General features: G+C 46.4%; 1 protein-coding gene across 5 annotated transcripts in view; it reads left to right on the top strand.

Annotated features, from left to right (window-relative positions):
* The first annotated feature begins 8,809 nt into the window (after window positions 1–8,809).
* The window catches only part of BRD3 (bromodomain containing 3), a 48,424-nt gene continuing 31,918 nt past the window's right edge, over window positions 8,810–25,315 (top strand). For all 5 annotated transcript variants that reach the window (XM_073314940.1, XM_073314941.1, XM_073314939.1 and 2 more), the window contains exon 1: window positions 8,810–8,949. The gene's annotated coding sequence lies outside the window, so the exon portion shown is untranslated. The remainder of the gene's footprint in view (window positions 8,950–25,315) is intronic.

Raw genomic sequence — 25,315 nt, 5'->3', positions numbered from 1 at the left:
GGGGTGCCCTATTAATTATTAGCATGTGTTGTGTTGGGGGCCCCCCAAAATTTTCCTGCTTAGGGGGTTCCCAATGGGCTAGCCCCAGCACTGTTGGGACTGCAGTGTTGATGTTTTGGCTCAGGCCAGAGCTTGGGTTCTGAAGCCCCAGGATGGGGGTGAGCCCGAGCCGCAGCTTAAAATTGCTGTCTACACAGCTATTTTTAACCTGTCGATCCGGGCTCAGAGACTCGCTGCCATGGGTGGCTGCTGCTTTGTAGAAGTTCCCCGCATGCCGCATTACCTCACGGGAGCATTGGGAGGAAAAATGCCCAGCCGGAAGGAGTGCTCAGATCCTATGGTAATGGGACCATAGACGTACTTGAGATAGAGAGAGAGAGAGAGCCCCTCGCAGTCTACACTGGCAAGACAGAGGAAGGGTGGGAGGGGAAATAGAGGGAAGTTGCCCTACACTTGCCCAAGGTCACGCATCTAGTTCAAGCCGCAGCTGCAAATGAAATCCCAGTCTCCTGACTCCCAGCCCAGTGCCTTTTCCACAAGCCCGCAGCGCTGTCCCTCTTTTCACCCTCTCTGCTGCCTTCTCCTCCGATCGCTTGTATTCAGGACTGTACCCCCCTGAAAACAACTGGAACTCTACCCAACAGTGGATATTTATTGTGCTTTTCAATACAGCTAGATCAAAGCAAAGTAAATTCCTGCCCATGGGCCTAATTTAGGGAGCTGCAGCAGAGTCATACCTAAGTATATCTTCTTTCTATCAGCATTCTTTTCTGGTCAGTCTCTCCCTCTGCTTCCCCCATACACGTGTTTAACTGGCTGAATGATCTGTAGTTCCTGTCTTTGGCTTTAAGGTGTCTTTAAGCCACCTTTGTTTTCCATGTTCTGAAGCCATTTGGGGGCTGCCATGGTCTCTGATGTCAGTTAGAGCAGCACTCCCCTGCCCCAGGGTGCCCCTCACACCACTGCTCTCAACTGGATGGAATTAGAACTGCTAGGGCTGTGTGTCATAGGCCCTGTACTGCTTACAGCTAGTGGAGAGTATCCTTTAGCTCAAATGATGATGGCCTGTGCATTGAGAGTAGGAGGATCTGACTTCTATCCTTCCTCTGAATCCACAGCATCCCATGTGCTCAGTGTGTGCTGCACAGTGACAGCTACCATGTCCTAGATGGACATGGATTCATGGGCGGCAGGTATCAAAGGCCAGGGCAGGCTAAGCCTCCCCTAACCCAGGCCGTGGCCCTGCCCATGTTCCGCCCCAAGGCCCCACCTCCCTCCCCCTCTCCCCTGAAGCCGGTGGGGGCACAGCTTCAGCGGCGGCCTGGAGCTCGGGCCTGCCAGCGGCCAGGGCCGCCCTGGGTGGCTCGGGCCAGCGGTTCGGCCCAGTGATTGGGCCAGCAGCTCGATCTGGAGGTTGGGCCAGTGGTTCAATCCAGGGGTCTGGCTAGCCCAGGGGTTTGGCCAGTGGTTTGACCTGGCGCTGGGGTCGGCCAGTGGCCTGGTGCTCGAGCTGGCTGACGCGGCTGGGACAGGACGGCTGGTGGCTCAGGGTGTCTGGGACAGGTGGGCCAGGGCTCCTCCAGCAGCTGGGGATGGAGGGGGGGCTTCAGACAGAAGGTACAGGCTGGCAGGTTAGCCTCTCCAAAGTGGGGCGTTCACCCGCCGCCCCTGCATGAGTTGGTTACAAAATACAGATTAAAAACAACATGGTCAGTTTGTGATACATCCTTTGGCTCTTGGATAGTTCACATTCTTCCTTACTGTCTCATTTATCAGCATGGCAGCGCTCCTGTTCTAGGGCCCATAGACAGTTTGGCATTCAGAGTCCCTTGGGTGGAGGCTCTGTTCTCCCTTTTCCATCTGGAGAACAACAGCTTGGAAGCAGATGCTGCTGTGGAAGGATAAAGGCCACGCAGGCGCTGACAGACATTAGTGTGCACTCAATGGTGTATTTTTCTGGGGGTAGCATTATCCAGTGGTTAGAGCAAGGGGGACCGGCTGTGGTCCCTTCACCCCACTGTGCCACAGCTTCTCCAGCACTGAAAGGGGGTGATAATATTTACCGCCCCCCCCCTCAGAAGGGTGTTTGGATGATTTTTGAAGTGCTCCGAAATCCTCAGATGAAAGTCAACATAGAAGTGCAAACTACAATTATTCCTTTCCAAACCCTGAACCCGATGTGTCACCCTTACTCAGGAAAGTAACCCTTACTTCGCTGAGTAGTCCTATTGACTCCAGCAGAAGCGGTCATGTGAGTAAGGACTACTCGGGGCTGCAGTAATAAGTACTTATGCCCTGACTCCAATACCACGGCTCCCTGCCTATGAATTCCTACTCCGATTACTTCTCTGACTCTCCTACAACGCAGTATTTAACTGGACACTATTCCCCCCCACCCCACCCCACCCCACCCCACCATACTCAGCTTTTGCTGAATAAGTTCCACATTAGCACTGTGCCATTACATCCTAGGCAAAGCTTGCAGCCCTGTAATGGGAGCTGCTTTTTGTGTACCTGGATGCATCAGGTCCCCCAAGACCCATGGCTGCTGGTGGATGACAAAGTAGCAGGGCTGTGACTGCCAGCCTTGAGTTTGCAGAGCTGGAGGAGTCACGGCTGCAGACTTTCCTGTGCTTAGCTATATGTGGGCATATAAGGAAAGTGGGCACTATATCATTTCAAAGCTAGTACCAAGCTGTCAAGAAAAGAATGTGTCATAGCTGTAATATTTCAACCAGTGCAGTGCCTCAGTTTCATAGGATTCTACAAACACTCGTGAAAGTTCACAACACCGCTTTGAGGTAGAGGAGTGTAATTCTGCCCATTTTCTTGATGGGGAAAATAAAGCACAGAAAGGTAAAGAAACTTGCTGACAGTCAGTAGCTAGGGCAAAATAAAACCTAGGTGTCCTGGCTCCCAGCCTGGTGTGCTAACCTCTAGGAAACACTGCCTCTCCTGATTATCAAAATCAGACAGGACCCGATCCTGCAAGGTTCCGAGGCCCAGCTCCTCAAAGGCATTTGGGTACCTGACTCCCATTGTTCCTGTGGCTTAACAGCAATGGTCTCTATTTTTGCATGGATGATGTTAAATGGGATTTTCTACAGATTTAGTTGAATTGGTGCAAAAACAGAGCGCAGCCCAGCCCTGGGAAGGGCACCCATTTTGCACAGACAGACAGAATCCCCTTTCTAATGCCAGCGGTCATGGGCTGTGTGTTAAGCAGTCTGGTGATAAGGGGTTAAAAGCAACAGTGCAGTGTGGAGGAGTAAATAAACTGCAGGTGTGTGCTTAACGAGGTACTAATTGGGTAACTGGGGGTGTGACTAAAAGGGACCACAGAGGCTAATCAGAGGGCTTTTGTTGAAGGCAGAATGGCTGAAGGCCTGAGCTCCCTGAATGAAAACAAAAAGCTGTTGAATGTTTTGTTTCTTTTGCCTCCTTCTTGTACCCCATGGGAAAACTGGAGCTAGGGCTCCCAAGAGTGGGCAGATGTTTAGGGTCTTGCCTATATTAGAAAATTGCACTGAATTAACTGAATCAGTTTAGAAACTAGTTTAATTGAAGGGTTGCACCTCCCTTCACAAACCCTCTGACTTTGGGTTAAGTGTACCTTATAGTGAGGTAAAAAGAAAAGGAGTACTTGTGGCACCTTAGAGACTAACCAATTTATTTGAGCATGAGCTTTCGTGAGCTACAGCATCACTTCACTTCATTTTCTTTTTGCAAATACAGACTAACACGGCTGTTAGTCTGAAACCTGTCATTATAGTGAGGTAGATGATTCCTTAGGCCTAGATCCTCAAAAGTATTTAGATGCCCAACGCCCATTGATTTGAGTTAGCTGCCTCTATACCTTTGGGGATCTAGACTTTACTGACATAAGCCAAATTGATCTATGGTGCTTTTATATCAAAGCAGAACACCCACACACAAGGATTGTGCCCGTTTAATAAAACTAGTTTCAACAATAAAACTAAAACAATTTAGTACGATTTTCTTGTGTAGACAAGACTTTACAGTATTCCTAGCAAATGCTTGCTTTTCTCTACCCTGAGTGGATGCAGCTAGGTTCATCAGACACAAGAGACCAAGAGTGGAGGTAGGTGAGTGATTGCCTTGTATGATGTTTCAGGATAAAAGCAGATAGGCCTTCAGGCCCGGCAGGTAGCGTCCCCCCTATATAGCATTGCACGCTTGGCTAGATGCAGGGGAATGTTATTATTCTGGGATGAATTCTGTCCTGAATTACACCTGGTGCTACTTAGTGAGGATGCATCAGGTACAGTTGAAGACCTGTTGCTTTTTTGGATGAAGCATCAGTGCTTTTGTCCCCTTTTATAAACGGAGATGCCAAGAGGTCAGATGACTTGCCAAGGATACACAGCAAGTCACTGGTGGGGTTAGGATACGGAAACCCCAGGCTCCGAACGCCATGCACCCACCACTAAGCCCATGTGGTATCCCCACTGTCCAGGGAGGGGTTTCGTGTTGTTTTATTTATAAGACTTCTCTGTTGTGCTCATCTCTATGTGATCCGGGCAGCTCACAACATTAATGAATTTATCCTCTCAACGCTCCTGTGAGGCCATTGGGGGGGTGGGGGAGAAGGGGCAGGAGCACCGCAATAGTTGAAACTCAGTTAAAAGGTTGAAACGAATTTAACCAAGGATTTTTCCAAGTGCTCTAAAATCCACATGCTTGCCTGGATTGTTTTAAAAATTGCTATGCCCCACGGAGGTCTAAGACAGGGTTAGATGCCCAACTGAGGTCACTTGAGTAAGGGCTTCTGGATATACAGCCCCTTCCCCTAGAAAAATCCTGTGACGGGAAAATTGGTTCTTGCACACCTCTTTGCACATCCCCATGGCACAAACTGCAGCTCTGAGCCTCCCCAACTGACATCACCTGCTCAGGACAGATCTCAGCTCGTGTCTGGCCCCCACTGCCCTTTTGGAGACCCAATATTTGAAGAGGATTCAGGGCGGAAGTTGGATCCACAATGCGGCATAAGACAGTGAAAGTCATTTTTGCACATGCAGCAGGACTTGGGGCTTTGTTGAAAGCCACAGTATTTTCAGACAGCCTGTTGTCAGAGTATGTGGGTAGTTCTAGGTGACATGGGGAGGCCATAGTGTAGTGGTAAAAAAGAAGTGGTAAACTCCATATTCCCCAAATGAGAAGGGGGTAAACTCCATTTCCCCATGTTTCCCTTCAACTGCACTATTGCAGTTAAGGACTGTGGTCAAGGGGTTTTTAGATAAGGTCCCACCCAAGAAGAAGCTGATCTTAATAATCAAAGAAATCCACAGCGTAGGAAGATTGTTTTGAAAACTGTCTACCCTCGTGGGCTGGGGTAAAGTTTGTGATGCCAATTTTGAGTCTTTTGATCAAGGGGTTCCCAATATACAGCCCCCCCATATTGTTAATTTTTAAAATGCTCTAAAATCCAGGTGCATAAAGATAATCTTGAACACTGGTGTGCCACAACAAGGGCAGGGGAGCACTTCTTGGTGCAAATGTAGTCATTTCTTCAAGAGATTTGGCAGATACAGCCCCTTCCCCGCCCCTTATAGGGAGCTGATTTTAACACCCCAGTTGCTCTAAGACACTTGTGCATAATGAGATTGTCTTGAAAACTGATATTTCACAACAGGGTCTCTGGGGTAGACTTTAGGAGAGAGGGAGGAGAACACCCATTGAGACAAACGGGTCAGTTCACACCTCTCAGATCTATTGTGCTCACCTCTAAGGCTACGATTTAGTCAGGGAGGTAATGACAGTATTGGATCTCCATGACTTCTTTGGCTTCAGCTGGGTTTGGCCATGGGGGCTGCAGCCGGGGCCGTGTGCCCCTGCCCCACGGCTTTCACCAGAGGCTGCAGCTGGGTCGTGCCATGCACCCCCGTCGTGGCTTCCGCAGGGGGCTGAAACCAGAGCCATGTGTCCCTGCCCCGCAGCTTGTACGGTTATTTTTAGTAAAAGTCACTGACAGGTCACAGGCTCTGTGAATTTTTGTTGCCCGTGACCTGTCCGTGACTTTTATGAAAAATAACCGTGACAAAATCTTAGCCTGACTCATCTCTAAGGGGTGTTCGCATTCCTCTGCAAACTTCTCATTGAGATGAGCAGGGTGCTGGATTCGGACAGTGCAATTGAGAGAGGACACTGGCCTATGCTATAAAGGGAGTTTTGTAGCAGTCCAGTAGCCTATGGAAGCGCTCTCCAGGGCAGAGATAAATGCAGGAAAATAAAACAAACCCAAATGTTATTTTGAAGCCAATATCGTGACTTTTTTGGAGGAGTGAACTCATGATTTTTGAATACTCAGGGTTGGCAATGCTGATTACGGGTCTGCTTTTCAGGAGTGTTGAGAACTGCAAGTTCCATTGAATCCAATGGGAATTACAGAGCTTGGCATCTCTGAAAATCAGGCCAGTTGCTTTATTGCCTCTTTCTGAGGCATAAAATTTAAGTCTTCCTCATTGTAGAATCTAACTGAGTAATTTTTAATAATTGGATGACTGGTTGTGGGTAATAGTTACAAGAGAAGGAAGGTTGAGTATATGTAGAATAACCTTGCAAACTTCAGCTCAACCTCTGCAAGTAAATTTTTATCATATGGGCAAATAGAAAATCTTTATTGTCGTTATCAGCATAATACAAATGTGTTAATATTTGTGCTTAAGACAGTAAATTCTACAAGACACCTAAATTCAGAGGGCCAAATTGTTACATTTGTGACAATTATTCTAGCATAGCCATTGCCATTATGTTTTCCTTGTGCTACTTTAATGTTTTATTTGGGTGCGTATGATAGTTTTGTCTCCTATATTTTTCATAATTGCCATACTGGATTAGACTAAGTCCATTTTTTCCTGTATCCTGTCTCTGACAGTAGTCAGGCTAAGATGCTTCAAAGGAAGGTATAAACATCCCCCTGTCCTCCATGGACTATTAAGCCCAGAGCCTATAACCAGATCCATTAGCAAGGCCTCTCCACGAGTGTGGAGTCCCATTGGTCAGTCTCAATGGGACTCCACAAGGTCTGAGCTAGAAGATTTGGTCACAGGATTGGGACCTAAGAGGGGAATGTAAATGTGTGTTTACCAGATTAACAGGAATAAATGTGGGTTTGGTTGTACAAGCAGATGCAGCCTCAAATACTGTGGTGGCAGTAAGAAGAAAAGGAGGACTTGAGGCACCTTAGAGACTAACCACTTTATTTGAGCATGAGCTTTTGTGAGCTACAGCTCACTTCATCGGATGCATCCTGTGGAAACTGCAGAAGACATTATATACACACAGAGACCATGAAACAATACCTCCTCCCACCCCACTGTCCTGCTGGTAATAGCTTATCTAAAGTGATCATCAAGTTGGGAAATCTTCAAAAATGAGGTCCAATGGTTCACACTGTCAGTGTGTTTCTGATTACTAAATCCATGGCAAGATGGAAGTTTGGAGAGGACTAAAAGCACATTATGGGGAGGGGGAAGCATATACGACACTTTTTGTTTATTTGATTTCATTTTCAGATAACTGCAGAACTCTCTAAATGGAACGTCCTTGACTATTCCTTTCCCCACTCCCACAAGAAAACAAAATCTTAATTGTGACGAGAACAGGCCTGAGAAATTTCAGTCCCGTAGGTCACATTTTTCAGAAACGTATCCTCTGAAAACAAGGCCTTACAATGAAAGTGCCTCCAAATACGGTTATAATAAACCGACTTATTAACTGGCATCTCTGCCTGGCTGTTTATATGACAAGCAGCATGGAAGCCTCCACTGGCATATGCATCCAGAGAGAAATTCCTTAACTACTTATTTTATACTGACATTCAAATGTTTCCCCTGGATTCATTTGTTTTCCAGTTGCTATATTTTATTTTGTACTGAAGAAATTGAATCATATTTTTGGCTATAATAATGTCTCGGTTTTTATATTGTTCTTTTTACCAATGTTTGCATTTGTTGATCCAATTCAGCATATATTTGATTGCTCTGTTTGTTACGAGTTGGAAGTGTTCATATCTGATGCTCTTTAGAGTGTGTGTTTTTAACATCTACACTCTATTTTTTATGATTTGCATTTGTTGGATTATTGCATCTTTTTTATTTTGGTTTGCAAATGTTGATGTATGATACATATATTGTGAAATGCATCAACTGCAGCAAAACTGTAACATGATTTGTATTTGGATGCATTTCATGCCATTATGGCCTGCACTGGTTACATTCTGTTTTTATTGTGACTTGTATTGCTTGTTGCATGAGAACTGTGAGTGTGCTCTAGCCAATGCAAACCATAAAAAACAAGCAACCAAAAAAACAGTATAAAAATACAGTTCATATGACCTTGGTATTCAACTGCACGCATGTTTCCAGGAGATAAAAACGCATTATAGGGCTCTGAAAGAATCTGCACATTTCCAGTTGCACTTTTAAGGGCTCTTGTCATTGTGCCTTTAGAGACTGAGAGGAGCAAAGCCAGGCGGAGAGGGGAAGCCTGGATTTTCACCCAGCAATGTCTGCCCTTAGGGAGACCCCCAGCCAACAAATCTTGGCAGATTTTTGCCGCAAGCCCCCCACAAACCAACCTAGACCTTGCCTCTCCTGGGGAAGGAGCATGTTTAAACGTCATACACACCCGCTGACCTGGGAATAACCCCCTACTGTTTCTCTCTTCTGCCCACTGGTCCAAGGGAGGAAGAGTGGGGGGAGACAGAAAGGAGGAGCCCGGGGGATGCTGGGACTTGTAGTCCTCAGGACTACCGCTGTCCTTTCCCATGCTGGGTGCAAAAACTGCCTTCCCCACATGGCCTTGCGCCTAGGCGCATGAGCTCTCCATAGCTTTAGCGCATCTATTATGCTGCCTTGCTGGGGATAAAAAGAAGAGCAACTGGAGGGACTATAAGGCAAACGTTGCTGGAGCTGCCGGGGCAAAGTAATCTATTTAATCTTACCCTTTATTCGTTCCATGCTTTGTTTTGCATTGCTAGCACCGGGCCATGTTTTCTGGAGGAGGGGGAGTTGGGGGGGGAGACGGTGAATGCAAAACCCACTTGGGAAAGGCTAATGCGCTCTTTTTTTTTTTTTTTTTTTGGCAAGCCCTTTAACGCTCCCCTTGGTTCTGCAGCTTTTGTGCATTGCAACAATGTAACAAAGCCAGCTGGAGATCGGATACAGTGTGGCTGCTGATTTCTCTCTCTCTTTCTCTCTCTCTTTATATTCTTCTTCCCCTCCTCCTTCCTCTCACCCGGCGCCCAAAGCAGCCCCATAAGGAGCCCTGGGGGAGCTGAGACCCTCTCTGCCGATGCACCCTCCTCCCCCCCCAAAAAAGCATAGGCTGGAGTTTGTGCGGCCCTGGGAGGTTGCAGTCCATCTTCCTTACGGAAGGGATTTTTTCCTCTCTCTCTCTCTCTCTCTCCTTCTGCCCGCCATCTTTTGAAGGGGAAAATTAGGGGCGAGGAAAAAGGAGGGCTTCAGGCTTCATGTAAAATAATCATTAATAAAAGAGCACAGGTCCATTCGCGGCTGAGGCCAAGCAAATGGGTTTACAGCTCTGCCAGTCCCCTGCAAGCAAATGGCTAGTCAGTTACAAGCCCCTAGTCAATTTCACAGGAGCACAAAGTATTCCCCCCCACCCCTCCTCCTTGCGCGTCCCCTTTGCTATGCTCCGAGTTGCAAGGAGCCGGAGAGAAGGAGTTGGGGCCGTGGAAGTGTTTTCAAGGCGTGGAGTTAGTCTCTGCTGTCTGGTTTTCGCGCACCGAGCTCGAGGGTGCCCGGGTTGTGGGTCTGGCCAAGAAAGGGCAGCAAACTGCGATGTGTGTTTCTGGGAGAAAAGCTTCTAATGTTGAGTGATCTGCTCACAGCCATTTCCCCGCCCTGGTTTACTACCGTGCAAGGTAGGAGAGGGTCTGAAGCAGGGTGTCTCGATAATCGTATAAAATGCATGTAAACATTTGGTGTTGAACCAAACTCCTGCAAATAAATTAAAACAAAGGAAGTGAAGCGAGCTGTAGCTCACCAAAGCTCATGCTCAAATAAATTGGTTCGTCTCTAAGGTGCCACAAGTCCTCCTTTTCTTTTTGCGGATACAGACGAACAGGGCTGCTACTCTGAAACCTAACAAAGGGATAGAAACCTGGGCTACAAATAATATTTTGTGTGAAATCCAAATAAAATATCGATCCCTGTGCTACTAACCGTGCCTCAGATAGGGGAAGGAGAGGAGTTAAACATGTAAAACTCTAACGTCACTCTTTGTCATTTATACTCTTTGTTTACTCTTTGCCCCAACTTGGAAAAGGGAGTGAGACCACTGTTTCCAGTCTAGTCAGTTTCACTTTCCGGCTTTCACACTATGCTGCAATGTTTGGGTTACAAACATCACAGTGGGAGTGTTTTAGCCTAAAGGAGAAGTCCTACAGAATATAAATCCGGAGTAAACGTAACAAGGTTCTTCAGGAAATGTAACATCCCTGTAGAAAGTACCCTTGCTATTATAATCCTTTCCATGGGTTTTCTTTTAACCATCCTATACCAATTCTGCCACATGGATGTGTTTTTTCCATTAACAGCTATAGGAATGAAAGCAAAAAAGCAAGACCAACCTTTTAGTTTAGAAAAGAAATAACACTCTCATACACGGTGTGAAAGCTCTCTCTCTTTCTCTCTCTTTTTTAAATACAAACCTTAAAATTTCTGTTTAAGCCGCTCTGCATTATTAAATAGTAGTTAGGGGAAAGCACAATTAGCAAAGCGCACCTGGTGTCCCCTGCTGGGGAAGAGCTGGTTTTGACAGGCTAGTTAGTATTTTTAATGCACACAGAGTTATGCGAGTCGTGCTAAGGGGCTGTCTCCAAATTAAACTGGAAATTAAGATCAAAGGCTGTAACACTGTCCTTAGCTCACCCTGAAATATGTCAAGGTGTTAGATAGGACTTGGGTCACCTACCATATGTGCTGTAATATTTGGTTTCGTTGGGGGGTGGGGGGTAAAAGTGCCGAATAACAAAAGGTCAGACCAATAATTGACAAGCAGTTACAGGTTTGTATTGCTTTTATACAAGTAATACTTTGAAAAAACGTGAACACACTGCATGTGCTAAATGCTCTCCTAATCTGAAGACCATAGAATTAGGAGACCAGGACTGCTTCAAGCGACATCTAATATATTTTGTTAGTTTAGAATTTTAGGGAGTTTCAAATAATACACCCGCAAGGCTTTGCTGAATAGCATGACTTCCAGCCTAGATGCCTTCTTTTTCTAAAAGGGTTTAGTTCACAATCTCTTGTGTGTGACTAGAATAAGCCCCAAGATCGTATTTCTCTTTTCCTTGCCTCAGACAATTTAAAATAGGCATTCACGTATTTGGTGCTTTCAGACCATGCTTAATAAATGAGGTGGGCTGGGATGTGTGTGTGTGTAACAATTGTACTCAATATCCAGTGTAAGCTTGATCACAATTCCATGTGCTATGCTGTATATACAGTATTCGATGCATAGATAGCAACTGTTCATACCAAAGACCCTTATCAGAAATGTTTGTTATACATGCAGGGTAAAATTTTCAAAGATGCTTAAATGATTTAGGAGTCTAAATCTTATTATCAAAAGTGACTTGGGCACTTAGGGGCTGAATCCCATTGACTTCCAATAAGATGTAGGCTACTAAGTCTTTTGTAATGGGACTTAGGTGACTTTCAAATTTTTACCTGCAGTCACTTTTTAAAACATCAGCTCAGACATTGTAAATTTATTTTTTCTTTTAATGTACTGAGAGTTTAGTTTATATTGTAGGCGACAGTGTTCTTTCACATTTTATTTTTAAGTGAAGCTGGTTTTGTAAGAGAGTGTCTGAAAATGAAACCCATTTGAAACCACAGTTATGCTTTCCTGCACCGCTAAAACTTAACGGATAGACTGACATAAACCAAAATTTATGCAAATATGTGTTTGTCCTGGGCTGGAGACTTTGTATTACGCAGTGGCATCCCAGAATTATGTTTCCAACATAAGTCTCATCCCATAAAACTAGGGGACAATAACAGAGTTTCTTATAAACTTAAACCATGATCCCAGATCCTGTGATCTAGTCTGTCTGAGCAGAGCCCCTTGGCCTGCTCAGACCCATTGATGCCAATGTGATTTGCATGTGTTGAGTGCTTAGGATTGCACTGGCATGTGCAGCTTTAATACATGCATGTGTGAAATGATAGAGCTGAACATCTGTGATGTTCAGACCTTTTAAAAATGCACCTGTGGAGTAAGGGCTGGGCCGGGCTGGGCCCAATGACCATTGCAGAATGTGGCCAGGTCTACCCAACAAAGTTTTGCTGGCATAACTTGTGTCAGTTAAGAGTAGGGTGACTAGATATGAAGTGTGCAAAATGGGGACAGGGAGTCGTGGGTAATAGGCACCTATCTTAGACAAAGCTCCAAATATTGGGACTGTCCCTATAAAATCAGGACATCTGGTCACCCTAGTTAAGAGTGTACAAAAAATCATAACCGTAACTGGCATAGCTAGGTCAGTAACCCCCCCGCCCCCACACACACACACGGTGTATATTCAGTTTGTGCTGGCAAAAGATCTAAGCTGCGTCTCCATTAGGGAGGATAGCTAGACCAGCAAAGCCTTTGTAGTATAGTCTAGGCCTTAGAATCTCACTCTTCTCACTTGAGAATCTGTAAGCCTGATAGTTCTCACTGGCAGCACAAACGCCCCAATAGTCTAACCAGTGGTACTGGAACCTTTTTAATAGTGGGGGTGCTGAAAACCAGCCTCCTTACCTCTGTTCACGTCCCCCCCTCTTTCCCCCCTGCAGCTGGGGCCGGGAGCAGTGCTGTGTCTCCGGGAGGGGCGTCCCCGGATAGGGGTACAGGGGCAAAGACTGGGGGTGGGCACAGGGCCAGGAGCGGAGCCCCGATGCGGGGCCCACAGTCAGGAGCCCTCGTGCGGGGCCAGTAGCAGAGCCCCGGCCGTGGGGCTAGCAGCAGGGGGCTGGGTGTGGGGCACGGGGCCAGTGGCCAGGGAGCAGGGCCAGTGCCCCAAGAGCAGAGCCCCGGGCGCGGGACCGAAAGTGGGGCCCCAGGCACAGGGCCAACAGCTAGGGAGCGGGACTGGCAGCTGGAACCCAGGCCACTGGCCCTGCGCAAAACCTGGGGGTGATGCAGCACCCCTAGTTCCCATGCCTGTGAGTCTAACCCCTCTTCTCAGCAACAGCTGAGTGATATAAAGAGGGCTCACATTTCAAAGACTTAGGCCTGGTCTACACTTAAAAATTAGATCGACCTAGCCTTGTTGCCTTAGGGCTGTGAAAAATTTTGAGCCATGAGTCCCGTAGTTAGGTCGACCTAACGTCCAGCGTAGACCCAGCTAGGTCCGTGGAATAGTCTTCCATCAACCTAGCTACCGCCTCTTGGAGAGGTGGGTTAACTACTTCAACAGAAAATCCCCTTCGGTCAATATAGGAAGCGTCTACACTGTGGTGGTAGATATTGCTGTTCTGTATCTGTGCCACTGTGGTATAAACATACCCGTGTTACTTTCACAAAATATATCACTCTCCACCTACCTTGGTAAACGACCAATTACTAAACATCCAGACTAATCTACACTTGTTTAAATAAATGAACAAAGAACATTTTGCAGCTCAGCATCCTTGATTGTTCTTTAATACCACTTATTCTCCTCTTTGCTTATTTGCAAAATTCATTAATCCACAGTGGTCTCCCAGTCATTAGCATGAGCCCTATGTTTTGTTTTGTTTTTAAAGTACTGCATTCTTCTGCAGTAATAACCCAGGACACGATTGTAAACAGCAGAGTTCTGGGAATTAGCAAGGTGCACCTTACCCCTTGTCTGGCACTGTGTGTGCGGATGACACTAAGCTTGGGGGAGAGGTAGATACACTGAAGCGATGGTGGGCAACCTGCGGCCCGTCAGGGTAATCTCGTTTACATTTGCACGGCTACCCGCAGCTCCCAGTGGCCGTGGTTTGCCGTTCCTGGCCAATGGGAGCTGTGGGAAGCCAGGCCCGTGCTACATCCCGCAGCTCCCATTGGCCAGAAATGGCGAACCGCAGCCAGTGGGAACTGCAGGCGGCTGTGCAAATGTAAACAAACACTGGCGGATTACCCTGATGGGCCGCAGGTTGCCCATCACTGTGCTGGAGGGTAGGAATAGGGTCCAGAGGGACTAAACAAATTGGAGCATTGGGCTAAAAGAAATCTGATGAGGTTCAACAAGGACAAGTGCAGAGTCCTGCAATTAGGACGGAAGAATCCAATGCACCGCTACAGACTAGGGACCGACTGGCTAAGTGACAGTTCTGCAGAAAAGGACCTGGAGATGACAGTGGATGAGAAGCTGGAGGGGTCAGCAGTGTGCCCTTGTTGTCAAGAAGGCTAACGGCATTTTAGGCTGCATTAGTAGGAGTGTTGCCAGCAGATTGGGGGAAGTGATTATTCTCCTCTATTCGGCACTGCTGTGGCCACATCTGGAGTATTGTGTCCAGTTTTGGGCCCCCCACTACAGAAAGGATGTGGGCAAATTGGAAGGAGGGCAACAAAAATGATTGGGGGCTGGGGCACATGACTTATGAGGAGAGACTGAGGGAACTGGGCTTATTTAGTCTGCAAAAGAGAAGAGTGAGGGGGGATTTTATAGCAGCCTTCAACTATCTGAGGATGGATCTAGGCTGTTCTCAGTGGTGACAGGATGACAGGACAAGGAGCAATGGTCTCAAGTTGCAGTGGGGGCGGTCTAGGTTGAATATTAGGAAACACTATTTCATTAGGAGGAGGATGAAGCACTGGAATGGATTACCTAGGGAAGTGGTGAAATCTTCTTCCTTAGAGGTTTTTAAGGCCCGGCTTGACAAAGCCCTGGCTGGGATGATTTAGTTGGGGTTGGCCCTGCTTTGAGCAAGGGGTTGGATGAGATGGCCTCCTAAGGTCTCTTCCAACCCTAATCTTCTATGATTCTGTGATACGTGTCCCTCCAAAATGTCACATCTCAGGCTGTTATTTTCTGTTGCATCTTACTGTGGTTTCAGCTTTCTTTATGTAAATCATTATGTAAATCATCATTGATGAAGGAGGAACACTGGCCAGGCTCACTCCTTGTATGATTTTATACATTGCCTGCCACTAGTCCCTATTTTAGAAGGCAAGGATTTAAAAACAAAAATGCTCCTGGATACTGCTGTGGAAGTTTGTAATAACAAACTGTTCGATAAAGCTGGCCAATGCTGCTCTTTATCATAGCTTTTTAGTAGAGTCTCATAATTGATCAGGTGCAAACTAAAGAAACACTTGTATCTCGTTTGGGTGCCCTTGTTTACCTTGCCAGGACTGGTTCTCTTCTTAGCTGCTTGTTTTGCTCAGTCAGACAACCAGGCTCTGTAGCCCTTCATTGAGTATCAGCCACATGGGTAGCCTCCGTAAAAATACTTATTTGTTTGTCCTTTCCCACCTTCCAGTCCCATCATTCTTGTTGCAACTCAGCTGTCTCCTCCCCCTCATCAATACGATGGGCCTAGAAAGTACTATTTGGTATGAAATTTCAAGGAGATGGGTCAGAACGAAAGTACCTGGTCCAAAGACTGCTGAACTTCGAGGAAGTTTAGGTCCAACCTGCATGGCTTGGGCCCATTTCTGGTTGCCATAGCATCTTGAGAATGTTCCACCAGGTATGTTTCCTGAGCACCCCTGTTCTGTTCTGGGTGCCCTAATAAAGGGCCAGATAGTGCTCCCAACACGAGTGGGGATGCCACCAACTCCCATGAATACGGTGCAAGTCAGTGGGTATACCTGTTTACCAGTGTGAGTAAGAGGTCCACTTGTCCTCTTACTAGTGGAGAACTTCTGACTCCCAGTGTAGGGCCTGCTCGGCCCCTCCCGACCCCGTTCTCACTCAGGAGTAGGGACTGTTTTTCCCCCTTTGCTCCCTACATGCTAGGCTATTGTACAAGCAAGGCTCACACAACCTGTGTGTATTCCTATAGCTGGCTGACATTCCTCCGCATAGCAGTCATCTGCAAGGGAGGAACTTCCTTTTCTAAGAAGCCTTTCTGATCTGAGGGTTTTTTTGCTGAAAACCCACCTTTTTAAAAGAAATCACCTGTTTCTGCTAATGCATTCTTGCCAGTGGTGTGGACAGAGCGCAACTTTGCTAAAACGGTTTTAACAAATGAGAAATAGGGCTTCAAGACATCTCTACACAGCACTGTCTACATGCACAATGTGCACTGATTTAACTAAGAGCCTGTCGACGGGAGAATCTTGCACTGGTATCATTTGAATCCTATAGTTAATTAAACCAGTGCAAAACTAACTAGAGTTAGTTAAACCAGTGCAAAAGCCTGGGTGGAAGCTCTCCTTTCGGTATAAAGCCAGTTTTTGCACCAGTGTTACTATTTTGGTTAGGGGGTATGTGATTTTTTTCACTTACACTGGCACAACCCCTAGTGTAGATGCTGTGCCCTATACTGGTATGGTTTAGCTTATTCTCATACAGGAAGGGGAATAAATGGGAATAAGCACTTTTATATGAGTATATCTGAGTCTCCACTATGGGGATTGTACTTTTTAAATCATACTTGTATACCTAAAACAGTACCACTTTTGTGTGTAGGTAAGGCCTAAAAATGGTTGCTTATGGTTTCATTAAACTTATTCCTACCTGACTTAAGCTAAACCAAAACCAGCCCTCTTAAACCGAAATAAGTGTGTCCACACACAACCTTTTGCGCCTGTTCAATTACACTGGTTTAAATTCACACCTTTAAATTATAACGGTGCCATTTTCTTGTGTAGACAAGACCTTTACATTGGTTTAGAAGCGGATTTAGTTAAATTGATGCAACCCACTTCCACGGATGCTCTTAAACTGATTTAAGAGTGCCTCATATTTATTTAGCTAGGCTTTGTCTGCAGGGAAAAGTCGCCCTGGCATAATTTACCATGTGAATTTGTACTGATATTTAAATTGGTGCAAACCCTTGTATAGAAGTTGTTATTCGGTTTAAGGTCTTGTCTACACACACAAGTGGAACTGCTATAACTATGCTGGTATCTAGGCTATGTCCACACTGCAGACTTCAGCCTGCCTAGCTGTGTCAGTCAGGTGCGTGAAGAGGTATGAACCTTGACCACCGTAACTGCGCCAGCAAAAGCTATTAGGGCTGACACAGCTACACTGGCAAAACTGCCCTTTTATCAATATAGTTTATTTTGGTTGGGGGCAGTGGTGAAAGAAGCTTTACCGGCAAAATCGCGGCTTTCCCTGTGTAGCTGCATCCGCACTCGGAGGGCTTTGCCAGTATAGTATATTGCAGCGGTTCTCAAACTGTGGGTCAGGACCCCAAAATGCGTCACCACCTTGGTTTAATGGGGGTCACCTGGGCTGGTGTAAGACTTGCTGGGGGCCAAAGCCCAAGCCCAAGCCCCACTGCCTGGGGTTGAAGCCAAAGCCTGAGGGCTTCAGCCTTGCGTGATGGGGCTCAGGTTACAGGCCCCCTTCCTACACTGGTAAGTTGCTCCTAGTGTGGATCTAGTTATGCTGGAATAAAAAGGCTTTTACAGGTATAGCTATTCTCGTATAGGAAGGGAAATAAGTTATACTCATATAAGGCATCTTTATACTGGTATAACTGCTATAGATTGTATACTGGTATGGCTTCATGCACCTTTACGCTTGTCCACCGTAGGGATGTACCAGTATAACTATATCAGTAAAAAAATCCCAGACCCCTAACTGACATGGTTAGACCGTACTCAGACAGTATGTAGGCCCAGAGTAAGGGCTGGTCTACACTGAATACTTACACTAGCATAGCTGCATGTCTCAGGGGTGTGAAAAATCCGTGCCCCTGAGAGAAGTAGCTATGCTGACCTAACCCACTGGTGTAGACAGTGCTTGGGCAGGTCAGTCCGCCTAGCTACCATCTTTTGGGGTGGTGGATTAACTACAGTTACGGGAGAACCCCTCCTGTCGCTGTAGTGAGTGTCTACGGTGATGTACTTAAGGGCTTTTTTTTTTATGTAGCTTAAGCCTGGTCCACAGTTATCAGTTTTGCCAGCATTGTTCGGTGAGTTAGGGGTGTGGTTTTGCCAACATAGCTATTCTGGCAAAAGATCTATTGTAGACTCAGCGATATGGGCAAAAATTCTTGTTTTTCTGGTATAGCTTATATCGTTCAGGGAACTGGTATAAGCTATTCCGGCAAATCTTTTAAGTGGAGATAAGACCTTAGTTGGTTCCTTACTGATTTAAGGCACTTTTAAACCGTGGAAGAGGGTCCACGTGAAGGGTTTGTGCCAATTTAAATGAATTAGTTTCTAAACCAATGTAGTTAAATCAGTACAACTTTTGTTGATAAAATCTCAGGCTTTGTCTACACTGGCACTTTCATCACTAAAACTTTTGTCGCTCATGGGTGTGAAAAAACCACCCCCTGAATGACAAAAGTTTTAACGACGAACAGCACCAGTGTGGCCGGCTCTTTGTTGGCGGGAGCCCCGCCCCGGTGACGAAGCTACCGCCCCTCATTGGAGCTGGTTTTATTTTGTTGCCGGAAGAACTCTCTCCCGGTGATCAAGCACAACCACGCCGTAGTAAGGTGCGCAGTGTAGACATAACCTAAGTTGTCTTTGCTTTTAAAATATATGTCAGTGCACATATTTACTGTAAAGTATCCATCATGAAAACTAAAATACTAGTTCCCTGGTTCTGGCAAAGTGCAGCCTCCTCACGTACTTCTCTTGTTGATTTACTCACTAATTTTGCAAAGTTCAGGAGCCGGTGTTGGGTTTCCCGAGCGTCAGTGTGAGTTAGTAAGTACCTGGGCTTTTCAGCCTGGGTTTTCAAAGGAGTTTAAGGGCGTTAGAAGCCCAGCTGTTGTAATGAGACTTGGGTGCATCATTTACCTGGCCCAGTTGGAAAGCCCTAGTCATAATATTAAAGTCTGATTTGTTTGCGTGTCTTGGGTTAATTAAGTTAAAAAGCGAACAATTATCGTCGTTAATATTTTTGCCTTTCAGCAAATCCATTCTATTTCATGAGCTGGGACTTTATTATGTTTCATTTTTGGAGCAAGAGAAGCCACTGCTAGCACAAAGAATGTGTTGGAGGGAAATCTTGGTGATGGGAGTTACTTTCTGTTGAATCAACATAGTAGTTATGTTGTGTCTTATGAAATGCTTCTGAGCAAGTCGGCATGTAGTTCTGTCTCTGCGTTTGGAACTTTGTCTTAGTTATCAGTGTTCGCATTGAGCTGAACCTTGGGATGAGATGCACTTCAGGGTCATGTGTCTGGCTCTCCTGAAGGTGTTAGGAATTGTGATGCGTAACAGGACGATACAAAGCAGTATTATGCGTTTTGTATATCAGATGTATATGGGGACGATGATCTTCCGACTAGCCAATAAAATATAAGACCCCATTTTTCTTGCATTGCCTCTGTATGTACTGGGCTGCCTAGCCCACCTTTTGGAACTACTCTGCCTTTAAAAAAAAAAAAATGAAGACGGGATATGTTGTTGTTGCATATATCCCCTTAAAAACGAACCCGTCTGGAAGTTGAATTTGGTTGTGTCTACAAGCACAATCTGGAAGTACTTCAAAGCTTTCCTAATTGAGATCTGTTTATAGGGACCTACAGTGGTATCGTACTTATTCCTGGTGCTGCTGGCCTTGACACACCATGGGACCTTGGACAAATCACCCCTGGCTTCAGGAGTTCCAGACCCGTGCCTTCACTGCTTAGCTCTCCTTTTCTGTAGCTCTTTCCAGGGGTACTGCTGCTTGGAGTTGTTCTGTACAGTGTTGAATTGTTCTCTGTGTGCTTTTCTTTTTCAAAAAGCTTTCTATCCAGTAACTTTTCTCTTTGGAAGTGGGAGGGTGGGAACGGAAACAATTATGACAAACGCTGCTAACTGTAGCGGAAAGACTGTACATAATTTCCTAACATAAAATCCGACTGAATCAAGGCGAGTGTGTGGGTCTCTTTCTAAACGTGCATTGAGCACAATACTCAGATTGAAAAGCGGAAGAACTAGCTGCTTTTTCTGCATTTTTACGTTTTAGTTTAACAGTGTAGATCACATCCTTTAAAAGGAAAAAAACCTGCTACAGTGGAAACATACGATAATCCCACGAGGAGTTCTGAATCCTATGTTTTGCTTTCTGTATGTTCACAAATGCTCCTATTATGTGTGTGTCATCTGTGCTTTGTACTAATGCCACCGTCTTCTTTATTTAAAGCAGAAATCTAGTTTTCTTGCCTGAAATTGGAAAGTCTGTTTCCAGAAGATCGCTGTCGGAGGATGAATGTTTAATAACGTTCATTATTGGCGTTGCACAGAATGGCCGAGGCAGTTTCCAGATGGAAAGGAAGGTAGAGACCGGGCCTTTAGAGATCCTGCTTTAAAGAGTGATAGTTTAGGAAGGGGACAACCTGTGGGAGATGGTGTGGTCTAATGGCTAGGGGCACTGGCGTGGAAATCAGGAGACCTGGGTGTTAGTCCTGGTTCTGCTAGTGACCTTGTGCAAGTTTTCCTTCTCCCCCACCTTGTCTGTGTGTGTGTGTGTGTGTGTGTGTGTATATATGGACTGCAAGTTTTTTGGGGCAGGGACTCTAGCTCTGCATGTGTGTGTTTATGTGTGTGGTACTCTGATCTTGGCTGGAGTCTCTAGGTTTTCCTGTAACACTAATAATAAGCAGAGGTGTCAAGGTGGTACATGGCCAGGTCTTGGCAAAGGTTAGTTTTAGATGTTTGATCTGTCAGTATGAGTCAGCTGGATTCCCTGAAGACAGCAGAGGTGGGGCTTTGGGAGGGATTTGAAAATGGGGAGGTAGGAGGCCTTGGCGATGGGCTCAAAGACGGCATTCCGCGTGCGCGGAAGAACATTTAGCATGAAGCTGTCAAACGGCGTGCAAAGCTGGTGTGCTGGTGCGGCTGATGGCAGGGGAAGGCGATGGGAAATGAAACAAAGGGAAATGTGATGTACTGAAATTAGTCTGGGCTCTCCTTCTATATCCCTACACCTGGAGTTTCACTGTCTGCTCATTTGTTAGGGAAGTTATTAAAGAGTGGACTCGACATCCCATATTATTATTTATTATTTGTCTTGCGATAGCACTGAGGTGCCCAGTTGTGGACCAGGGTCCCGTAGTGCCAGGTGCTATACAGACACAGAACAAAAAGATGGGGTCTGTCCCCAAAGCACTTACAGACTGAGTAACAAATCAAGTATCTCTTGTGCTGCCACTCCTTTGTGGAAAAAAATTCAAAAAGTCCCGACCATACCCACCTCTACACCCCTCCTTCTAGCTCATCTCTGCTGCCATAGCCTAAAACCGCTGTCTGGTGAGCTAAATGGTACTCGCAGAAACCATGCTCAGACTGTTATCGTGTCTCCCACCCTCACCACCACCCATCACTACCCACTGGCTCGTATTCCCCGCCTGTTGTGTCTTGTCGTTCAGAAAGATGCAGTCTCTCTTTGGACAGGGACTGACCCTTTACTGCACCTCTTGGACAGCACCTAGCGCAGCTGGGCCTTGGTCCCTGACTGGGGTTTCTAGGCTCTGCTATAATGAATAATAGGGACTAAGCCAGGGGTGGGGTGGGTTGGGGTGGTGGAACCACCCCTCCTATTTCATCCCTGTAATTTAAAAGAATACAGCAGCTGTGTTCAAGCTGCTGGTGATTAATTTAATAACGTCAATTACGTGTTACAAGTCTGTTAAATGGGAAGTTAACTTACTCTGTCTCCTTTGCCATATCTACCTTCCTTTCTCTTCCTATCCTAGATCATGGTGTGTCCTTTCTTCCCCTTTTCTCAGTGTTTGTCCCGTTTCCTTTTCCCCCTTCCCTGCAGTGTCTCTCTCCCTCCTTGCCCGTATATGCCCCTTTTCCTCCAGTTTGTTCCGCTCTATCACCGACCCTTGTTTCTGATTCACAGCCCTGTCTGTTCCCTCTAGAGCCAGTGGGAAGATTCACAGTGACTTCCCAGGGAGTCAGATCAGGCACCTGCGCTGAAATGGTCTACAGCTCTGGCCTGCTCTGCTCCCTCTCCCCTTCCAGAAAAAGAACCGAGTGGTTCCAGGTTCCCCTCTTCTCTTATCCTCCCCCTGAGAAAGGAGCCTGTCAACCTCTGGAACGCCTTGCCAGAGGGTGTTGTGAAGGCCAGTACTATAACAGATCCATCAATGGTTATTAGGGACAGGAATGGTGTCCCTAGCCTCTGTTTGCCAGAAGCTGGGATTGGGTAACAGGGCATGGATCACTTGATGATAACCTGTCTGTTCATTCCCTTTGGGGCACCTGTCATTGGCCACCGTCAGAAGATAGGATACTGGGCTTGATGGACCTTTGTTCTGACCCAGTATGGCCTTTCTTATGTTCTTATAACTCTCTGTTCCCATGTCCACTCTTGGGCCTGATGTCACCCTGAGCAAATGAGATTTTCAAACTCTGCTCTGTGAGCAGCCGTGGTATTGTCTAGTGGCTGGAGCAGGGGACTGGCAAGCTGGAATCCTGGGTTCTGTTCCCAGCTGTTCTGCTGAAATGCTGTATGATGACCAAGGGGGCAAGTTGTTTAGCCTCTCTGTGCCTCCATCCCCCCCTCCCGCAGCAATAAAATGAGGGAATCTCAGGGTATCGTGGGGCTGAATTTCCCATTTGCAGCACATTTGGGGAGGAGGCTTGGGTGAAAAGTGTTTAGTAATCTTGAGGCTTACAGTACAGTAAATGGTTTGCTGTCATGACTAGTCTAAAACATAGGAGGAGTAGCAATGGTTAGCAAAGGTTGAGGAGCAAATTCTTTGCCTCTTTTATGTTGAAAGGATTACAAGCACCAGACCCCACAACCGAAGGAAGGCTAGAAACAAGGAACATCCCATAGATAGAAACGATGCAAAATCTGGAATTGCAGAGTTTGCCAGACAGGAGAGAATATAACCAGAATTGCCCCCCTTGGGCTGTGAATATGTAACTGACCTCACTTGGGTCACGCATGAGCTGCTACTGCTTTGTCCAGCATTCACTGAAGTCAGTGGGAGTGCTGTGGATTAGGCTGTAATTTTTGGAGTTGGCAGCCATAGCAGAAACGTGCCACTAGCCGGAGACAAAGATCTCCACCCACCTAGCACGGGCTACATCTACGCTTAGACTTTTATGGCTACAATGGCCATGGCTGTGGCTCTGACGATGGGGCTCTGTTGATGGTATACACGGCTCCAGGTGGTTGCTGGCATTTTAATCGTCATGTTGCTTTGATCTGATCTACTGTCATTAGAGCTGCAAAGGTGGCCCGGGAGTGCTTGGAAATAATACCCCTCCTGAAATACCTCTAAGATTAAACCTGGCTGCATCATTCTGTCCGGAATTTCCATTCCAAAATCCTTGGCGTTTAGCCTACTGGTTAGTTTGTCTCCATCTCTGTTAAGAGAGAGCTCAGCATAGACCAGGAGTGGCCCGAACTGTTTTGAAAAATATTAACAAGAAAAAAATGAAATTGGGGTTAGTGGTTCCACTGCAGTGTGTGTGTGAGCATTTTAAAATATAACCGTCACATTGTTACCCCTTCTTCCGATACCAGTCTCCCTTTCCAGCACCTGTTTGCCAAGTGGTAGGATGAGTCGGGCCTAGCAGGTCAGCCGCCCGGCAGAGCAGAAATTAGCTGCAGCTTTATTTGCACGTGTACTCTCGTCTTGAAATGAAATGGTCAAACAGCGTGCAGGGCAATCCCTTCTTTCAGGAATCTCAGCCCAGTGTCGACACCTGGTTCCCAGGGGCAACTCTGTCTCAAGAACCGACTCCAGTTAGGAGTCCCAGACAGAGAGCACACTCTTCCGCTGCTCATTTAGCTCCTTGTTTCCTGAAGCCTCTTCACTAAAACCGTGCAGAAACCCAAAACTAACAGCAAAACAGCATGTCTTTCCAAGAGTCAAAACTGGCTCGCGCCGTGCAAAAAAGAACAGTGGGTGACAGCACCACCTGGTGACACCTGCCCTAACAAAATGTTTGGAGATTATTCTGTTGTTCCCGGTATGACAGCTTTTAAAAGCCGCAGGTCTCCATGCAGTAAGTTCTTTACAGAAGGTGCATGGCCCATGTCTGGATGCTTTCAGGAACGTTATAAGAAACTGAGCTCTGGAAGGGGGTGGTAAGGCGTATCGCAACATTAATACACCACCAGAAATAAATGCTGCCATCCAGATTTATCTAGTAGACCCTCCGTTCATTAGAGGTGGCCAAAAAACTGTTCTCAACGCTGCCGATATGTACACAGTCACAATTTCCAATACTGACTCGTAACCTTGGGTGCCTGTTTGAGGCATCCTTACAAGGCCTGAGTTTTTCAGCATGCACTGAGCACGTGTCCTCTGCAAATCAGACCCCGGTAGGTGTCTCAAGTTGGGTGTCCAAAAATGAAGCTCCTGGAAATCGCTGGTTGCTTCTGAGAATCTTGGCCATCTGTATTTACCTAAGGGACCCCCTGGCTCCTGCGGAGGAAACACCTGCTCGTATAATCTCCAGCGAGAGACCAATGGGGCAAAATCCTTCAAAATAATCAAGCGAGTATTAAACGCCCAAGTCGAAAGCCCAAGTAACTGACTTAAACTCCCTACACTCTTTTCTTTCCTCTCTTGCGCAGAGGTGAGCTAAGGGCAGAGTTGTGACCATAACTCAGAATCTCAGACTTTAGCTGGAGTTATTCTGATTAACAAATAAATCCGTGGCATTTGGAGTTAGTGAGCTGGGAAACAATAACAACAACAGAGGCCAGTGGGGACTTTCAGATCATGGGATCTGCAGTGTAACAAAGTGGCATCCTAAAGCAAAATCCCAGTTTCCTGTCATGATGCCAGCTGCAAGGATTCCCCACTTTCCCTCCCAAGTTTTAAGGGGTGGCTTAAGGTTTGTGTCGCATTATCTGGCAAGTGCTGACTTTGAGCGACTGGCCATCTCCAAGTCCTATTTGCGAATTACACACTCCTAGCATTTGAAGCACAGCTCCCTACTCCCATGTGTCACTAGCTGCTGAAAGCTGCCCAAAGGTTGTTTGAAGGGCAGGAGGCAGGGAAGGATTTTTGTAAGTCCCTTTTTTATTTTCTCGGGAGCCCCTTAGGGAGGGGCTGTTGGATACACGATCTCCAGCCCTGATCGAGCTCCACGGAGCGGGAGACCCATTGAAGTCATTGGGGCTCCTGATTGAAGCAGGGTCCTATTTCCCAGCCCCCCCCCCCACTCCCCGAAAGATTGATATTCTCATTTCTGGGTGGGTTGGGAC

This window comes from Lepidochelys kempii, chromosome 16, assembly GCF_965140265.1.
Source record: "Lepidochelys kempii isolate rLepKem1 chromosome 16, rLepKem1.hap2, whole genome shotgun sequence".
Lineage (NCBI taxonomy): Eukaryota > Metazoa > Chordata > Testudines > Cheloniidae > Lepidochelys > Lepidochelys kempii.
Note: the sequence above shows the minus strand (reverse complement) of the source record. Positions and strands in the feature narration are given on the sequence as shown.